Here is an 18,615-nt window from a genome sequence, read left to right as displayed (position 1 = left end):
GTATATGCACATAATTTTTCTGAATCAAGGTCATATTTTATATAGGAGCAAACATAAACTCCAGTTGCTTTCAGGACTCTAAGTGCACAGGTACACCAGTGTTGCTGTTAGCACAGAAAACAACACAGCGATTACAGAGACAGGGACTGCAGAATGATGCAACACCAAGAGACCACAAATGTGGATTTAGCTTAAATTCTCCTTCTGGGGATTTCATCTGCTCTCCAATTCAAATTCGACAAGAATACTGAGAAAGTACGCGCAAGTCAAAAGCATTGATAGACTGAAATATTTATTTAGCATTTATTTATCTTGCACCAATATGGCAGACACCATACTGGATGGTGGAGGCAGAAAACAAACTTTAAAATCCCTGCCCTCAGGACACTTGTCTTCTAGAGCAGAGAACCAAAAATTATTCTCTGTACCAAATCTGGTCTTTGGTCTGTTTTTGTAGTGTCTCCTCTCAATAAATAGGTTTATATTTGGACACCTTCAGTGTGCATGATAGTGTTCCTGAAACACAGCCATGCCCGTTCATTTACATATTGTCTCTGGCTGAACTGAGTCAGTGAGACTGAGACCATATGCACTGCATATCCTTATATGTTTCCTCTCTGGTCCTTTACAGACAACACCTACTGATTCCTAATCTAATGCAAGAGGAAAAACAAACTGAGGGGTAAGTGATACCACAGGGGGATATTTCTGAATATACAGAAAAATTATCACACACTCTGTGAGGAGGGACTGAGAAGGGCTTTCACAACGCATCCATCTAAGCTAGGGATTTTTACCTGGTGTCATATACTGAATGCTTTTATCGCTTTTAGTGGGGGTTTTTTGTTATCATTTTGTTCTGTTTTATTGAGACAGGATTTCACTATTTAGTTCCTTCTGGCTGTGGATTCACTGTGTAGTTGAGGTTCAGCTCCAGTTTGAAACAGTTCTACAAAGCAGTGGGATTATAGGCATGCACAACCATGTAAATGTTTATGTCACCTTAAATTAGTAAGTTGAAGCCCAACCACCAAACTGATGCTATGAGGAGGTGAGGGGTAAAGCTGATGACCACATGATGGGATTAGTGGCCTTATTAAAAGAGATAGATACATAAGATTCACCTCTTGTTCTGCATGCATGTGCCAAAGAAAAGCCATAAGAAAACCTAACCAGGTAAAGAGGTGGCGCCACAAGCCAGAAACTGTTGATTCCCTGATCTTGGAATTTTTGCCTGCTGAACTGTATGAAATATGTTCGTTTTTAAGCCATCCAGTCAGTGGCATTTGTTTTAACAGCCTGAACTAAGCACTTGCCATCCACAGAGCTCCAAGAAGTTCTTGGATTTATGTCAGGGGATTCTTGAATGTGAATGGAGAAAACAATGCCTTTATTTTTACTATCTTGGAAGAAAAAATTTAACATTTGTTTCAATTCTAAATATAAGCAAGTGATTTATCATCAATAGAAACCATAGCTATTTTTCACATCATCCTACATTTGCTACAGCTTTCTTAAGTATAATTCATACTTATTATTATTTTGAAATCACAAGTTACTAGACCTCCCTTTAGATCTTACTTTAATAGATTGTTATATCACCATTTATAATTAAATTTTATCAAAATATTTTAATATTAATGATTTCATTTGTTGTATATTTTAGGCTTTGAATTTTTTTCATGAAGATATCCATAGCAAAGCTACAAGTGATTAATATGTATATAGCAGCCCTGTCCCCAGATGGGTATGATGGCACAGACCTATAATGCCAGCACTAAGGAGACTGATGCAGGACATTTACCATGAGTTTGAGGCCTACCTGGGCTGCATCGTGAGTTCAAGACTGTACTGAAATATATAACAAGACCTTGTCTCAAACATAAACAAATAGTCCCTGCTTTGGGTTTGGGAGTGTAACTCAGTGGTAGAGCTCTTGCCTACCATGTGTGATGTCCTTGATTCAATTCCCAAGAGTGATGTGGGCAGGGAGCAAATTGCACTTTTTTGTATCCATATGGCTCTGCTTGTTGTTTAAACCCTAAAAATAGTTTTATACCACTTACTAAACAGTCCTGAGTTCTCTAACTGTTCCCCAGACCCTACTTCAACAATCCCCTAGAAGCTCCACAGTTCAGCAACTAAAGCATTAACACTGAGCTCAGCAGTAGCTTCCCACACTTCGCTCCAGAATTAAGTATTCCAAAGGAGTTGAGAGGTATTTTTAATGTCTCCCCCTGCATCACCACGACAAATACTTTCATAATGGGGTCTTATCAGAACATGTAAAGAAGAGAAGATAATTATTGGAGGAAAGTGCAAGTGGTCCAGTGTAGGCTGAGATTCTGTATGGGGTAAGAAGTAGGTAGAGGAGAAAATCAAGTAATAAGAAAAGCACAGATGGGTGGATGCCTGTGCTTTCTGTATACCTTGCTGGCAAGCAATATCTAAATCTGTAAGCCAGTGGGGAAAAGGCACTGGAGGAGGTAAGGCATGTGATTCACTTCAAAAAGGCTACATTAGCAGTAACAGGACTTAGCAGAAGAGATAGAGGCTGAGGTAGATACAGATATAGATAGATGCAGATAATTAACAGTGTTATAATTCTTCAGGCAGGTAAAATTTGATAATAGCAATAAAACTAGAAAGATGGATAAGCTTGAAAAGTATTAAGGATCTTAGATAAGACATATCAGGGAGAAGAAATTTGACCCTATCTTTGGAGCCCATTCATATGAAAGGAAATGGAATAATGAATATATTTTTATATTATTAGATGTACAGGTCTACTTGCAAATAATTTGTAAGGGAAATAACCATGAACATCATAGACCAATCTAATGAATTCTAATGAGTCAAATAACCTTGTAATACTTTTACTTATATATTATAAATATAAAATTATATCCATAAGCTATTTGTGATGCTTTGGAATAAACTATGCTAAACTAAAAGCTCAAATAACATCATGAGGTCACTTGGGACAGACATATATATAAATATATATATATATATATATTTGCCTTCTATAAATAAATATACCAGGTTGTTATGAGCCTGAAGACAAGTACTTTCACACTCACATAATTTTAGATACATTAAGGGGTACAATATAAAGTGAAAGAAACATTATCAAACATCAGCTGAGTAAATTTTATATTTTGAGCATAATTTTTCCTTTCATATGTATCTGATATTGGTCAAGAAGATATGTAATTAGAAAATAAAGGTATGAAATATTTTCAAACACTAAATATTTGAAAATCAAAACCACAATGAGATGCCACTTCACACCCATTGGAATGGCTGTTGTTTAATAAGACAAGATAAGTACTGGCGAAGAGCTGGCTAAGCTGAAACACTTTCATATTAGGAGTAGAAAGGTAAAATAGTGCATACTCAAAATAGAGACACAAAGAAGTATTTGTGCACAAATATTCACAGCTATTTACAATAGCTGAAAAATTCAAGAGTGCAAATGTTCTTTGAGGGGAAAAAAGTGTTAAAAATATATTTTGGCTTTTAAAATGGATGAGATTTTGATACAAACTATAACACAGATTTACCTTAAAAGCACGCTAAATAAATTAGCCACATACAAATAGACAAATATTGTCTAATTTAACAGGCAGAAGAGACCTAGAATCATCCAATTCATAAAATTTAAAAGTAAAACAGAGGTTAGCAGGGACCAAAGAGGGTGTGGAAAGCAGAGTTGTTTAATTAGTTACAACATTTTAGCCTGTAATGATGAAAATAGCAATGTGACTGTACTTAAATGTCATTGGATTGCACACTTAAAAAGGTTTAGAATGATAAATTTAATGCTATGTACATTCCACCACACAAAACAAACTAAAAATTGATTAGATGAATTCAGAAATGCACTTTTTAAGTGACTTCATCATTGTGCAACTATCACAAAATGAGCTTAAGTAAGCTAAGGTAGCTAGACCATTACTAGGCAATATAATTTTATGCCACCTCTATTGCATATGTTATTGATCAAAATGGTGTCATGTGATTATATAGATATAGATATATAAGTCAGTGCTTATTATGGGAATTGGGTTACATGATTATAGAGGTCAAAAAACAACAAACTTTCCTTTCTCCTGTGCTTTTGTTCTATTAGGGCCCTCAATGAATGGGTTGGCACCCACCTACTCCAGTGAGGGTAGATTCTCTATATTCATTTTATTGATTCAAATGCTAATCTCTTTTGGAAACACTGTCTAGGCACACCTGGAAATATTTTTTTACCTGCTATCTGGGTGTTGCTTAACTTAATCGAGTTTACAATAAAATGAACCATCATAGTATCTTTGATAGTTTTTGACTTTCCATGCTCTTCCAAGCAAATTTTTTGCAAGATTCCTTATATTTGCCTAGCCTTTGGTGGTTTTAAATCTTCATTGTTCAATATAATAGTCCTTAGCTATATATAGCTATTGTGAGTTGAATTTTGCTATAAGCATAAATCATATTCAAAAAGATTCAGAAAAAAAATTCGGAAGAGTATGAAAAATGATATAAAAATATTTTGAATAATTTAATATTGATTGAATGTTAAAATGATAATATTTTGGATGAGGAAGTATTTAAAATAAAAATAAACTTTCTTATCTATTTGCTTCAATTATTTAATGAAGCCACCAGAAAACACAGCATCACATATCCTGTTCACATTACATTTCTGTTGAACAGTAGTGTTCTTGATCATCAATATGCATAACACATTGTTATTTCTTTATCAACACTTCTCTTGTTCCCTGGAATGGCACAAATAAGAGTTCATAAAATGTATTTAAATCGAGTTTTATTCATGTCGGATATATTTTTCCATATAAAGTCCTTCTTTGTCTTATATTACTTTGGTAAATCTCTATAAACCATCATAATCCCTATTAGGACAGAGTATTTTCCAAATTGTGTTTGAACAACTTTTTCCGACATTAGTTGGAAAAAAGCCTTGTGACAATGATTCTGGAATAATTCATTTTCTCGAGTCAAGCTCCGTTTTTTGTTTTTTTTTTCCTAAGGAACATTCTTATTGTTAAATGTTTCCTGATCTATTTTTTTAAAAGGTTCGAAGTTTCTGAGGGCTTCCCTCAGAAAATATCATTAAAAGGAAAATATCATTACTTTATATAAAAGGAAAATATCATTACTTTACTCTCCTACCTCACTTCATCATGAAAGAGCACCGGCTCATACCACGAGCCACTTTTATGTACGCCATAGTATTCCTGAAGCATTATGCCATACCTCACTTCTTGAAGCTTGAATCATCTGTGATCACTCAAATACTTAGTATGACAGAATTGGTTACATGGAAGAGACCTCAGGGGCTCCACTGAAGCAGCAACCAGTTTCCAACATTATTAAGGCATCTGTTGGCCCTAAGCTAAATTCCAACTGCTTGAATGTTCATCAACTAATGCTACATAATTAGAAGAGACCATTTGCTGTTGACAATGCATATGGAACACATCAATGTCTTCACTATACAAAACATCCACTGTTAATTTGGAGGATGTTTTAAATTTTCTTGTTGGAAAAAGTCACCTTGTTAATGAAATAGTTGATGTCGTGCTAATGATTGAATATATTCATGGTAACATTTTAATATTATCTAAGAGGATGAGTTGTAAAACTGGACATCACAAATAATAATAATCATTTTCATAAATGTGATATTAGAAAAACATCACTAATTTCATGATATTCATATACTTGGGAGAACACAGTATAATGGGTTACCCCAGAAAGAAGCAGACAGAAATAATACAGAACTTTCTCTCAATTCTGCTTGACTTCATACTTTGTAATTCTGAACCTTATAAAGGCCAAATGGTGACTTTTGAAAATTACCAGAAAGCAATAAACTAACCTGATTTTAAAGTTTAAATTTACTTCTGAAACTTAAAGATTTTACAAAGAGCACATGGATGATGATATATTTGGATAAAGGTCTTATAATACTTATTATTTTGCAAGTCTTATTAAATACTATGCACTGACAAGAACACTGTGTGTTAACAGATATTCAATGTACATCTATTCTATCAGATATCTTTCTTCTCTTTTTATGAATGTAAAAACTGAGTCATCGAAAGGCTGAGTCATTGAAAGGCTTAGGTTGCACATGTAATCATTAAGAGCCGGTGTCATTTGGATTGCAACGTCTGTTTCTTTTTTGCTAAGAGGTGCTTCCCAAACTTTCAGTTATTCTTATTCTACTTTTCTGACCCATTTGACCACTCTACTTATTTTCATTAAATGCTCAGAAGCCAAAGGAACAAAAGGAAATATAAATCTGACCCCATAACTGAGGTGGAGGACATTCTTTAAAGAGTAGCACAAAATGCCTGCAAATCTTAACACAAGCATTTAACAGTTATGGAGCTCCCAAGTTATTTATACCTGTGGCAGGCTCTTCTTGGCCTTTTCCTCATCTCTCCCTTCCCAACTGTCATCTCTTGGTCAGGCTCACAGTGTTCCCCTCCAAAATCCCCACAAGCTAGGATGTACCCTCTGTCTTTACATGGTTTTTGGTGACAAAGCTCAGGGACCATTGTACTTCATTCCACAGGCCCCACTTTCCATGAATAGTAACTCCAAGTAGTGATGAAGAAGTCAACATTAAAAACCAAAGCTGTGCAAACTGTGCTAGGTGCCACTGATGGCTGTGTCAAAGGACAACCAGGACAGTCCTGGATGAGGAATCAAGTGTTCCAGTGTTAATGTGATTAAGGCAGAACTCTAATCATGACTCCTTGTTTCTTGGAGGAAGTCCACAGGCACCAAAACAGAGGTGCTGCTTTGGTGTAACAAGTCCTAGAGATACAAACTGGGACAACAGAAGATGTAAATTCCCCAACTACCCTGATCTTTCTCCTTGAAGGCTTGTTCACAAAAATACGCTGAATTATCTCATTATATGTTACACCAAAAGTAAATTACTCAGAAAAATCTTTAATAACACAGCTCTATACAAAAATCAGTCATGAAGGCTGGGAATTAGCTAAGTGGAGTCAGGATGAGGAGGAATAAGAAAAAAATAACAAACTTAGGTCATCTAAAAAAACTGTGGAATGAGCAAAGATCAGGTATGTTAGGCAGAAGATCCTGAAGAAAGATGGAAGTCACCCCTTGGGAACAAGAAGATTCTGTATAACTCAGATATCAATTAGGGAACAAGAGTAAAAGGAGTCAAGGGCCTACATAGGATTAAAAAAAAGGTGAAGGTGAAAATGCTCTTTGTGAAAAAATATCACAGGCTACCTTATTAACTACCTAGAAAGAAACACAGGTTTCAAAGTAACAAACTATGACAATCAGTCCTACAGAGTGATCTTCATAAAGCACTATTCTAATCCTATTACTTCAAAAAACATTTAGTAGCTCCCTACTACTGTCCTACATAAAGCTAAATCTGTTCATCCCAACACTTCATCCACATATCCAGCCACAAATAGGTTTTTAGCAGCTTCTTCCATATCTCTATTTCAGTCAAAGATTCTAATGGATAGTGTCCAAGTCCAGCCTTCCTTTCCATTCCTTTGGTCTTTACCTCAACTACTTTAATTTCTGTAAAGCAATCTGGTAAGCTTACAAAACCAAAGCCAAAATTTGTTTTATCTGTGAGGGCATTCACATTTACTTAAACTATAATTTCTCTCTCTAAATGTCTACGACACTCTGCTTGTACCTGTCTTGTGACTTTTACCACTTTATCTTGTTTTACTGCTATTCATGTGTCTAAATTATTACCTTAGTCTACTCTGGGTGCTTTCGCATTTTTCCATCACTCAACAAATGCTTCCCTGTAAATAAATGACTCAGTAATGAAGAAGAAATGACCTGTGAAAATAGCGAACAAATTGAGGATACCTGGTCTGGAAAAAGAAGAAAGGAAAATTCAAAAGCCATCTAAAATATTTGGTGGGCTGATTGAACATTACCAGTAAGTGCATTGGAGCTATTTATAATAGAGCTGAAGATAAGCTTGAATCAAGAGTTAGAAGTTTGCTACATTTTGTAATAAAAAGCTGTGTAGGAACTGGAGTGCAGTACAGATCACAGCAACTGAACATATAGAGATAGTTTGAGGATGCACTACCTTCCTTGTGTGGCACTCTACCAAATGATGATGGTTTAGAGCAGACTTCACATCAAAAGGCCAAAGATCTAGAACACAGGGGATATCATTTATTCACTTCAACAAAGAAATGGTGTCTCAGTCAATGCTCTTTGTACAAATTTAAAGACTGTGATTAAAATAAACTAAAGATTGGAGGCAACATTCTACAGTGACAGTTGAGAATCTAAAGTGTGGCTGGTGTGAGCATTTGGCTTTTATCCTACAAGACTGTGTAGCCTTGGATGATTGCCTCAAACTTTAATTATGTTTTTTGCAAACAGAGATAATGTATTCTTCATGAAACTATTTTCAGTTGTGAGAGAAATGGCACACGAAATAAAATACAATTCAATCATCAATAGCTTGAATGATGTTACTATTTTATAAATTCATAGGAAAAAATACTTAGAACTAACCTACACAATAGGGACAATGAATTCTAAGGAAAGTAAAAAAGAGAACAAAAATTTAGAGTAGCCATGGCAATGACTCTATGAGTAAAAAAGAACCATTTTGGTAAACTGCATCCAGATGCAGGCAGGATGTGAGGTAAGAGAGAATATTAAGATAAAGAATGACAGACAGTTGTTAATAAGGTGGCAAAGATAAGGCAAGGCTTACAGCAGCACAGAGCTTTTGAAGGTAAGAGATGTATCTGGCTCATCTTTTATACCTAGCTCTGTAAATGGTCACTAAATACTAATTAAATAACCAACATATATTCTTCTCTGTGCTCTAAGGCACAAACATCACACTTCATGTCAGAGCAGCCCTCAGTACTATTTTAAACAAGTGCCATCTAATTTAATTAATGTCAAATCCCAGAAAAATATCTATAATAAAAAAAATTATTAAGCAGATGGTTTACAATTCTTTAGAAAAGGAAACAGGCTTGGTGAAAATGAGATCCATTTTTCAGTATGTGAAAGAGTCCATTTCACATCAGTGACAATCCAAATATCAGGTATTGGGCATTAATCATAAGATTCCATCTCTAGCAAGCTACCAAGATGGGTTTTGTTGGCAGCCACCTTAGGGGGACACAATTTCCTGCAAGTTGGCACATTTTGAATAGTGTGCCTCATTTGAAAATTCAGCGCATGTATGATAAATGCCATTGCACATCTGTGCATAACAACAAACTTGTTCTTGAGTCTCATTAAGGAAATGGATATTACATCTGTAAGTCCTTTGTCAGCTGGGTAGGCTGCCTCCCTAAACACTGCATGAAGATGTTGAAGACATATGCTTACGTATTTGCTGAATTCAAGTGAATATCTTCAGAAAAGTCACACTAATAACTTTACAAATTGAGCTATGCAATTTTAACTAAAAAATGTTATTGAAATTTATTCTCTTCAAGGAGGGGGTTTCCCTTTTCCTACCTAGTTCTTATGTCATCCTGTTTTTCTTTCTGCACATGGTGTGTTTATGCCAGAAGCCATGTATTTGATGTATTCTTAACTAATCTAATTTCTTGCAGAGAAAAAATGGAGCATTAAAAATTATGTCTGTTAGTCTCCTGGTGTATCTCACCTTCAGAGCTCACTCTTTATGTGTTTCAGAAGTTTTCATTTTCAGTGTGCACCTCCACCTCACTTCAGTTCACTGCACCTTATTTCTAGACTCAACAGCTGTCATTTATGAACCCTTTCAAGCCCTCAAATAAATATGAAAACCAATGCTTCTGTCTGGTGCAATCTCCCATTAAGACACAAACTGACAAGGCTGATTAAAAGAAGCAGATGCAATACTGCTTGGCATTTATTGTCTAAGTACTAGTAGACTGATATAGAAATGCTCCTTTTTGGCCTATCTCCTCTTTAGCAAATTATGTGTAATGCTGTAAGGTTGGCAGCATTCTAGGAAAAAAATCACTGGGAAAAGAAGTTCTCAGGCTTCTCCACTAGCAGATAACACCAAGAAATGTCAAGTGAGCTCAGCTGTGTTACATTTTCAAACGTCTGCCTTTGGCACATTATGAGATGCCATTTTCCTTCTTGCATTTTTTTTTTCTTGACAACACATCGTGTTTCAAAGAAAACTGATTATTCAACAATTAGAAAAATGAGCCTTAATTGATATGAATGCAAGGGATGGCTTGCTGTTACACAATATGAACACTCATAGATCTTATATTTACACAAATGAAAAACAAAAGCATCATCTATATTTTAAAAGAAGATAACTGGTTTCTTCAGGGGGAAAAGTGATTTCTACAAAAATACCCTCTGCTTAAAAAAACTTAAACATGCTCCTTGCACTGGACATCATTTTCACAAAAGGGTATGAATTGAGAATGCACTGCAGAGTTATTCTAATCAGCACACCAACTAGTCACTTAATGACTGGTGTAACTATATGCTCTAAGGTCAGGTGGTGCATTATTCACCTTCCTCCTGCAATCCACTCACCCAGTTCTAGTGATAGCTATGCGGTGTCTCTTCAAGATCACCCGTCCCCTGCCTTACCTCCTAACTAAGGTTTCTCAAAACCAAGTTATTCTGAAGGTTTACTGTAGTATGTTATAGGTTGTAAGCTTTGGTGATTTTTTTTTTTCAGTTAAAAGCAAGAGAGAACATTGTTTGGACACCAGATTTCATAAACTCTGAGCTTAATAAAATCTGGAAAAGAAAAAATGAGAATAGAAGGATAAAATGGAAGCAAAGCTTTGAAAATAAGTAATGGATGAGGGCTTGAGGAGAAAATAGAGGAATGGGGAAAAAAGAGGGATCAAGATATATCATGTATAGGTACAAATTCCCTATGATGAATGTAAACATTACATATATCTAAACTGTATCAATAAACTGAATAATAAATAAATAAAATCTGTCCTTGACAAATCTCCTAATGGCAAACAAACAATTATTTACAGATATCTCTTAAACACATGCATTTACTGAAAAGGAAGTGATGACTGCTATAAATGTAGAATAATAGAGTTACTTCTAATCTGTTGAGCCTGCTCTCTGCTGAGTTTACGTGTGTTCTTGGATATGTCAAGAGCCTCTTTCTTCAATAATAATGCACTCCTGCTACATATTCCTAGCTCTCTTCTTGAGTGTGTCATTAGTCAGCCTGCATTGCTGGGCAAACTAGACTGTGAATGTTCTGTCTGAGCCCCAGAAAGAATCCCAATGCCTTATAAACTGCTCATGTTGTCAGGATCATGAGGCACTCATTCAAATGTTGAAAGGATATTAAACTTTGAAGTCTTTTTAAAGCAATTTGCATATATGTAATTTTATAGTTTTAAAAGACTTCCATGTGTATTTCTAATTTCATAAACGATGGTTACATTAGAAAAATGTGTAATGATTCTATTTTATCAGAAAAAAGGCACAAAGAGATTAAGTGATATTATAAGGATTATCAAGCCAAAGATTCACAGCTCCAGAGTTTACCCTCCATAGATTCTTTAGGGATATCCCAAATTCATATATCACATAATCCCAAACACACTGACCAAAAATGTCTAGATCCATATGATACTTCTATAAATTACATTTGCAAACTAGCTACATAGTAGCTAACACATTTCTAGAAATCCCAAGCAGATTTTTTTTTTTACTTTGTCAAAAATTAGGATTTAGTGAAAAGGGTCTTGAAACAATCAATAGAGTCATTTGGAAGTGATGCTCCATAAAAGAAAAAGAAAGTGGAGAAATCATAAGTAATACTTGAATGCAATAAAAGTATTTGTTCCATAGTTATTATTTAGGAAATCCTTAGGAAAACCAGGAAAGCCTGGTACCAGACGTATAACACTAATTATGACACATATTTCCTGTCCCCTAGGAGTATGCAATGGTTTAATAGAAGCGAGGCCAATCAACCAAGCAATATCAAAACAATGTAGTGAGTGCCAGGCTAACTGGCAACTTCAAAGGTATGTGGGGAGCCTCTCCCAGGACGATCAAACCAAGTGCAAGGGATGAGGAAAGTGTTCTCTGAGGAAAAATAGTGACCACGTTAAGGTCAGGTGTTACGCAAGGGGTGGAAATGAAAGCTAGTCAAATTCTTGTTATAAACAAAATGAACAAAACCTTACTTTGTAGACTATAAACTTATAAATATATAACAAATAAAAATCCTATTTCTGCCCTTCAATTGAATCCCCTTCCCAGAATAAAGATATTTTATTTATTTATTTATTTATTTATTTCAGGGCCATAAACTCCTAAAAAGGGGGAAATACATGCCAGTCATCTCTAGCCCTCACCTGTCTGTGTAGACACAGCAGAGGGACCATCCTATACTGTTCTCCTATCAAATCTTACATCTTCTAGCCAGTACATTAATAGATCCTAGCCAAAATTCATAAAACTTTAGGAAACAGCCCACTCTTCTGGCTTCACTAAAATTTTATTTCACTCTGCATATCAGAGAAATAAAAATATATTTTGCTCTAACAATTACCTCAGGCGTCTTCACTTTGCTACAGACTGATAGAAACCCCAAATTTATTTTCTTAGTACAATCAACATTGCTCATCGTGGAGTACTGTTTAACCATAAAGAAGGATAAATTTGAGACATTTATGGGAAAATGGATGTTCTTTGAGACAATAATGCTAAGAGAAATAAATCAGACAAAGAAGGTTAAATATTTCATAGTTTCTCTTATACAAGACACCCGACGTATAATAATTTAAAGAACAAAATAGAAGACAGACAGTAGGAAATAGGAAGATAGGCTTTATGGAGATAAAAAGTGGGTCTAGGGATGAAGACAGAAGGAAGAAAAAGAGAAGACATATAAAAGGGTGAGGAAGTAATATGCCCATGCACTAATTCCTCACAATGAATGCATTTATTATATATTTTAAACATTACAAAAATAATGGGAGAACCAAGGTGCAGCACACCATGAGAGATGGAGACGATACAGTTCAGGCTTCACTGCTTTAACTGATTACTTTCAGAATCAGATTTTTTAGTGCATTAGTGAAAAATGCCAAAATGAAATAAAGAAGCTATTTCCAACAACAATTTGAGATTTTTCAAAATGTTTTCACATTAAAATAATCAAGTTACAATTTTATAGCCTAAAGAAGGACAAAAGAATAACAACCCAAATAAGCAACCTCAATTCTAAAAATAAGAAGAGCATTTATTTTAGTTAGTCATGGTCTTCACAGACCTCCTGTCGTATGAAGGCCTTTTCCCATCAATAATATACTTGATTTTTCAATATTAAAAGGGAAAAATGAGAAACAAATCAAAAGATATATAATTTTATATTGAAATATGACTATTTTTAAAGCTAAGTTACTATCAGCCTAATTGACAATAATGAATCTATAGAATCAGACTTAGACTGACAAAATTATTTTTTATTTCATCATGGAAGGAATTTGAATATTGTAACTATATTTTCAGGTGGATATCTGAATAAAGCATTTGGACCATAACAATAACTTACCAGAAGAAAACATATCCCATAATATATAGCCCAGTTCAATAGTGCATAATATATAGTACAGTTCAATAAAGATGCTTCCAGAACTACCAAAGCAAAAACTGTTTCAGGACTTATGCTAGTTGTAAAATGCATTGATAGTGCTTTAAACAAAACAAAATAGCAGTTCTAGTTTCCCTAGGAATACCCCAAGGTAACACTATTCAACCTTTCTGACAAGCATAAGTATTCTGTTTATATTAAAATATTGAAAGAGATGACCAATCTAAGCTTCAGGATTAAGCACACCTCACCAAACAGCAACTGATGGTGAAGAACAGCTGGGTGATCCCTATTGCAAGATACATTGAAATACTACAGGCAAAAAAAAAAATTATTCTGTGGGGAATTTTCAAGGAGGCTACTCATCTCCACATCAGTCACATGGCATTACAAGGCAGACAGCGAAAGAATAGGTGAAGGACACAATCCTGCATGCACACCGTAAAGTTAATCTTTATTAGGCGATAGCTAAGGGACTCTGTGGGACAGTTGAGGGACTGATTGGTAAGGAGATGGAGAAGTCAGAGCTCTGCCAAAGGGCAAACTCAGCCAGCGTGGGGATAAAGAACACACTGAACAACCAAGCAATTGAAGGCCTTTCACAGGGGGAGTGTTAAAGCAGCAACCAGATATAATGAAATGTCACAATGCAGGGAGAAAGAGTTAATCAAGATGACACAAGGGCAAGCAACCTAGCCGAGACTTTCCAAAGAATTAACGACTTTTACAAGAAGCTGCTGTGTTTCTAATTTTAAGACTGTGGGTTGTATTCATTGAAACTGAAATTCACCTCACACATTTTCCTACACATTAATAAACCATCTCATTTGCAAAACAAAGGAATTCTCATTCGAATGATGGCTCTATGGTGAGTATAATTAATAATATTCAAATAGTATTCATTTAATAGAATAAAGGCGGTGGCTCCCAAAATTCAGAGGGCATCAAAACCATGTAGAGGACATTTTAAACACAGTGGCCAGTTTCCATTTCCAATAGGTCTTGACTGAGACCTGCAATTCACAGATCTAGTAAATCCAAGGGTTGTGCTGATGGATGCTGCTGACCCAGAGACCACATTTAAGGAAAATGAGCAAAAATATTTTCCGGCCCATGCTTTTAACTGACAATGAGGAGCAAGAACAAAGAGGATAGCTCACTTAAACACAAGCTTTATCCAACACATTCAACACCAGAAGGAAAAATAACAAGGCAATTTAATTGGAGTAGAGAACTCTTTTCTTTCCTAAAATAGCAAGCGTCTCAAATCAGCTCCTTACAAACAACAAGTTGTGGATGAGTCACCTGCTAATCTTATTAAAATGAGGATTCTGATGTTACAGATCTGGAATGGGGCCCCAGATATAACACTGATAATGAATTCTCTAATGGCAGTCATGCTACTGACCGAGGAATTACATTTTAAACAGCAAAGTCTTACTTTTAGACAATAAGAAGCTATATGGTTCAGGGATCAAACAAACATATGAGCTCAAGAAACATGCTGCTGAATGCAAATCCAAGCTCAACTAGCTGTGTGATTTGGTGCAGGTTACTTAATTGCCCTGTGCTTCCATTTCATCTGTAAAATTAGCCTGGTAAGAGAAATTGCCACATAGTGGTGTTATGAGCATTGAATATATTAATGAATGAAATGCACAGAGCTGAACACAGACAAAGGAAACTGATTGGCCTTTATCAAACCTAGATATATACTTTCTTTATATATCATTTAGAAGTGGTTAAATTAAGTAGTCCTTTTTTAGATGGGAAATAAGGATGTATGTGTTAAACAGAATTCATTTTTCGCTGTCGGGATTTTATTGTTTACCCTACTTAAGCTATGTTTAAAAAAGAAAACACACACACACACACACACACAAATGTTTTTCTCTTTGGATTTCTATGAATTTATTTTTTACATCTAAAACAAAACTGAACTAAACCTCACGTTTGTAGGGAGAGAAGCAGACAGGTGATGAGAAAGGAAACAAATATTTGGTCTAAGATTACAGGCATAACTGATGGTGAATATTCACAAATGATTACTTTTGGCATTTGTTTATAGAATGGGATTGCAGACACTTCTAACAGCTTCCATTGAAGTTTCCTTAAAGGCAGTCACCCTTACAGTCACATGGAAGTATACTCTTTACTTATAACTTTACTTGTTCCTCTAAAAACAAACGCTGAATCTGCCATGACTAAGAGTCCATGTGCCAGCACTGTTTCCTCAAGTGCAGTGCAAAGTTTGGCCTTAATGTTTAGGAACCAAGTAAAACAACAATTTTCATTAACAATAAAAAGATTTTTTTTGTTTCCTTTTTTTTTTGGTACTCACACCACGGTTATCACAATACATTTTGCAACGTCCGCCTACTTCCAAATGTTGGCATAGTGAGATTGTTTTTGCAGAGCTGTCAGTGTTTCACTGAAAAGGTAATCTGGGATAATTGTAAGGGCTTCAAACTGCACCTGCTGTAATTTTACTCCTGGCTTTAGTGAAGCAGTCTCTCTCAAATAGCAACACGACAGAAAAGCTTTGTAACCAATGTCATTTTTCGTCATATTAGAGATTACAAGTATAAACACCATGCAGGTACACTGAAAACATTTTGTAATGGAAATAACCAAGTCATAAGGTTTTTAAAAGTTATTTATAAAGTATAAAGGACCATGTGATCCCGAGTAAAAGAAAAACTACAACAAAAAAGGCAAAAATTTTGAATATTTCTGGAAGGCAACTGTTCTCTAGAGATAGCACAATAATTATTATAAATAACTTTAGTATCAGTCTCTCCTAAGAAGATATTTCCAATATCTTTAGACTATAAAAAAAGCTTGAATGAATTCTAAAATCTTAAATTCTGCAATTCTTAGAGTGATAAATATTCCTTTCACAGGTTAGATATTGTTTATAAATCTATGTCAAAAGTTTTATACAATGGGGCCTCTTTCACACATTTATTTCCCTTCTCCAATTCCTCTTTCATAAGAGCCTTTAAGAGGTATGGTTTTAAAGTAATTCACAGACACTGGAATACATATCAGGAGGCAGTGAAACATCAAATTCAATAACTAGAAAATGAATAGGGTAAGCAAATTATAAAAAGGAAACTTAAAAAGTATTTAGAATATTAAGTCCAGTGGCAACTGAAAACAGCAAAATATTCCAGGGGCAACAGCTAAGGACATTAGCCATGCAATATCCCAGACAAATGGTACGGCCTGCCAAGAAAGACAGCTTCTCAGTCAATTCTGTTCACCCGGAGGAGAAGGCCCTTCAAGGTTATGTTGAATAGTCAATGGCATCAACGATTTGGGGTAAATAACACTTTTTTAGGATAACAGAAACACATTATATTATGATTCAGTCACTTACATTTATATAGCAGGACTGACCATTTATATAGCAGGTAGATTCTAATTTGGGTTAGCTATATGTGTTATCTCGCAGGAGTATACAAGCATGCACTGATAGGCATGACAGAAAAGGGAACCTCAGAGGGATGATTTTTGTGTATTGATGCTTAAAAGACAAGCCTTGGAAGAAAAATAATTCTGGGGCTGGGAATTTAGCTCAGCGGCATAAGCGCCTGCCTTGCAAGCAGGCAGTCGTGAGTTCGATCCCTGGTACCGATAAAAAGGAAAAAGGCAAAAAAAAAAAAAAAAAAAGAAAGAAAGAAAAGAAAAAGAATTTCCTAAATAAGGCTGCTATATAGTTCAAATTAAAATATTAAAATACATAAGGAAATCTTGTAAATGATCATTCAACAGGATAATGAGCACTTAACAGAAAACACACTTAATGATTATTGCAAATATTCTCTGAAAAATCTCATTGAGTAGGTAACATTTTTTGTGTGTGAAAATACAAGGCAAATACTGAACTATCTGGTTGCCTGCCAATCCAAATGGGTAGCTGAAATGGATACCTGACAATCCTAATCACCACATAAAACCCTGTTCCCTCTGTCTCCACTCCAAACATATACTTTTCAGTACACAGAGTGAAACAATAACCTATTCATATTAATTTTTTAAACATTGGAAATATTACCATCCTATTTTTGATAGAACAGCTGCTGGTATTAACCAATATACACAGGAGTTCCCCTCCAAAGTATTGACAACTGGCGGAGTGGTTATCACTATCACAAAAGCAAGGAACAGGTATCTGGTTGGTTTTACAGTTTCACATATCTGCTCTTACAACTACAAGATTATTTCTGGAAAAGAAGCTATTACCATTCTTCCTGCCTTTAGACACAGAAGACATAAAAATGGGAGTCAAATCTGATATTGCTATAGCTTGAATCTGGAATGACCCAAAGACCCCTGTGTTAAAGGCTTGGTCTGCAGCTCAGGCTCTGTTGGGAGGTTGCAGAGCCTTTAAGGATGTGAATCCTAGTGGAGACTGACCTTGAAGATGACATGGGAACCCTTCTGTCTGCTTTTTCTATCCTGGTCATGTGTGTGTGACTGTGTTCCCCGCCACAATGTGCTGCTTTGTTTACAGATCCAAAACCTATGAAATCAACTGATCAGGAACAGAAACCACCAAAACTGCGAGCCCAAATAAAAATTTTCTGTTAAAAAAGGTTAAGAAGAACAAAAATGGGTTTTATTAAACTGAAAGAAAAATGACTAACACTCACATGAACCCATCAAGTGGGCTGGGGATGTAGCAAGGCCCTGAGTTGGAGTCCTGGTACCAAAAAGAAAAGAAAAGAAAGAGAAACCACCAAGCATTTTTCATAGAATTAAAAACTGTGTGCAATTCATTCTGAAACTTTTTGCTTTACTTTTTAAAATTAATCTGTCTTCTACTAAAGGGGATGGTAAAAGAGGCTTAAAAATGAACAAAGTAAGGCTCAGAATACCATATGCTGGCTCCTGCCGGCTTAGAAGCACTACAATCCAGTATGGAGAGTAGAAATGCACTTAGTGGTCAGTGGTACCATCCTCCTACAACATGGCAACAAGCCGATTGTCCTATACAC

The 18,615-nt window shown here is 35.3% G+C and overlaps 1 protein-coding gene and 1 pseudogene across 2 annotated transcripts in view; both read right to left on the bottom strand.

The window, feature by feature from the left end:
- Prkg1 (protein kinase cGMP-dependent 1) overlaps positions 1-18,615 on the bottom strand; it is a 1,159,508-nt gene that overhangs the window by 422,254 nt on the left and 718,639 nt on the right. The gene's annotated exons all lie outside the window — the stretch shown is intronic.
- LOC134473727 (keratin, type II cytoskeletal 8-like) overlaps positions 4,571-18,615 on the bottom strand; it is a 68,403-nt pseudogene continuing 54,358 nt past the window's right edge.

The sequence above is a fragment of the Cavia porcellus genome, unplaced genomic scaffold (genome assembly GCF_034190915.1).
Source record: "Cavia porcellus strain 051 isolate PalLab524CR breed Dunkin Hartley unplaced genomic scaffold, mCavPor4.1 scaffold_28, whole genome shotgun sequence".
In the NCBI taxonomy this organism is placed as follows: Eukaryota; Metazoa; Chordata; class Mammalia; order Rodentia; family Caviidae; genus Cavia; species Cavia porcellus.
This window is presented reverse-complemented; position numbering and strand designations above follow the sequence as displayed.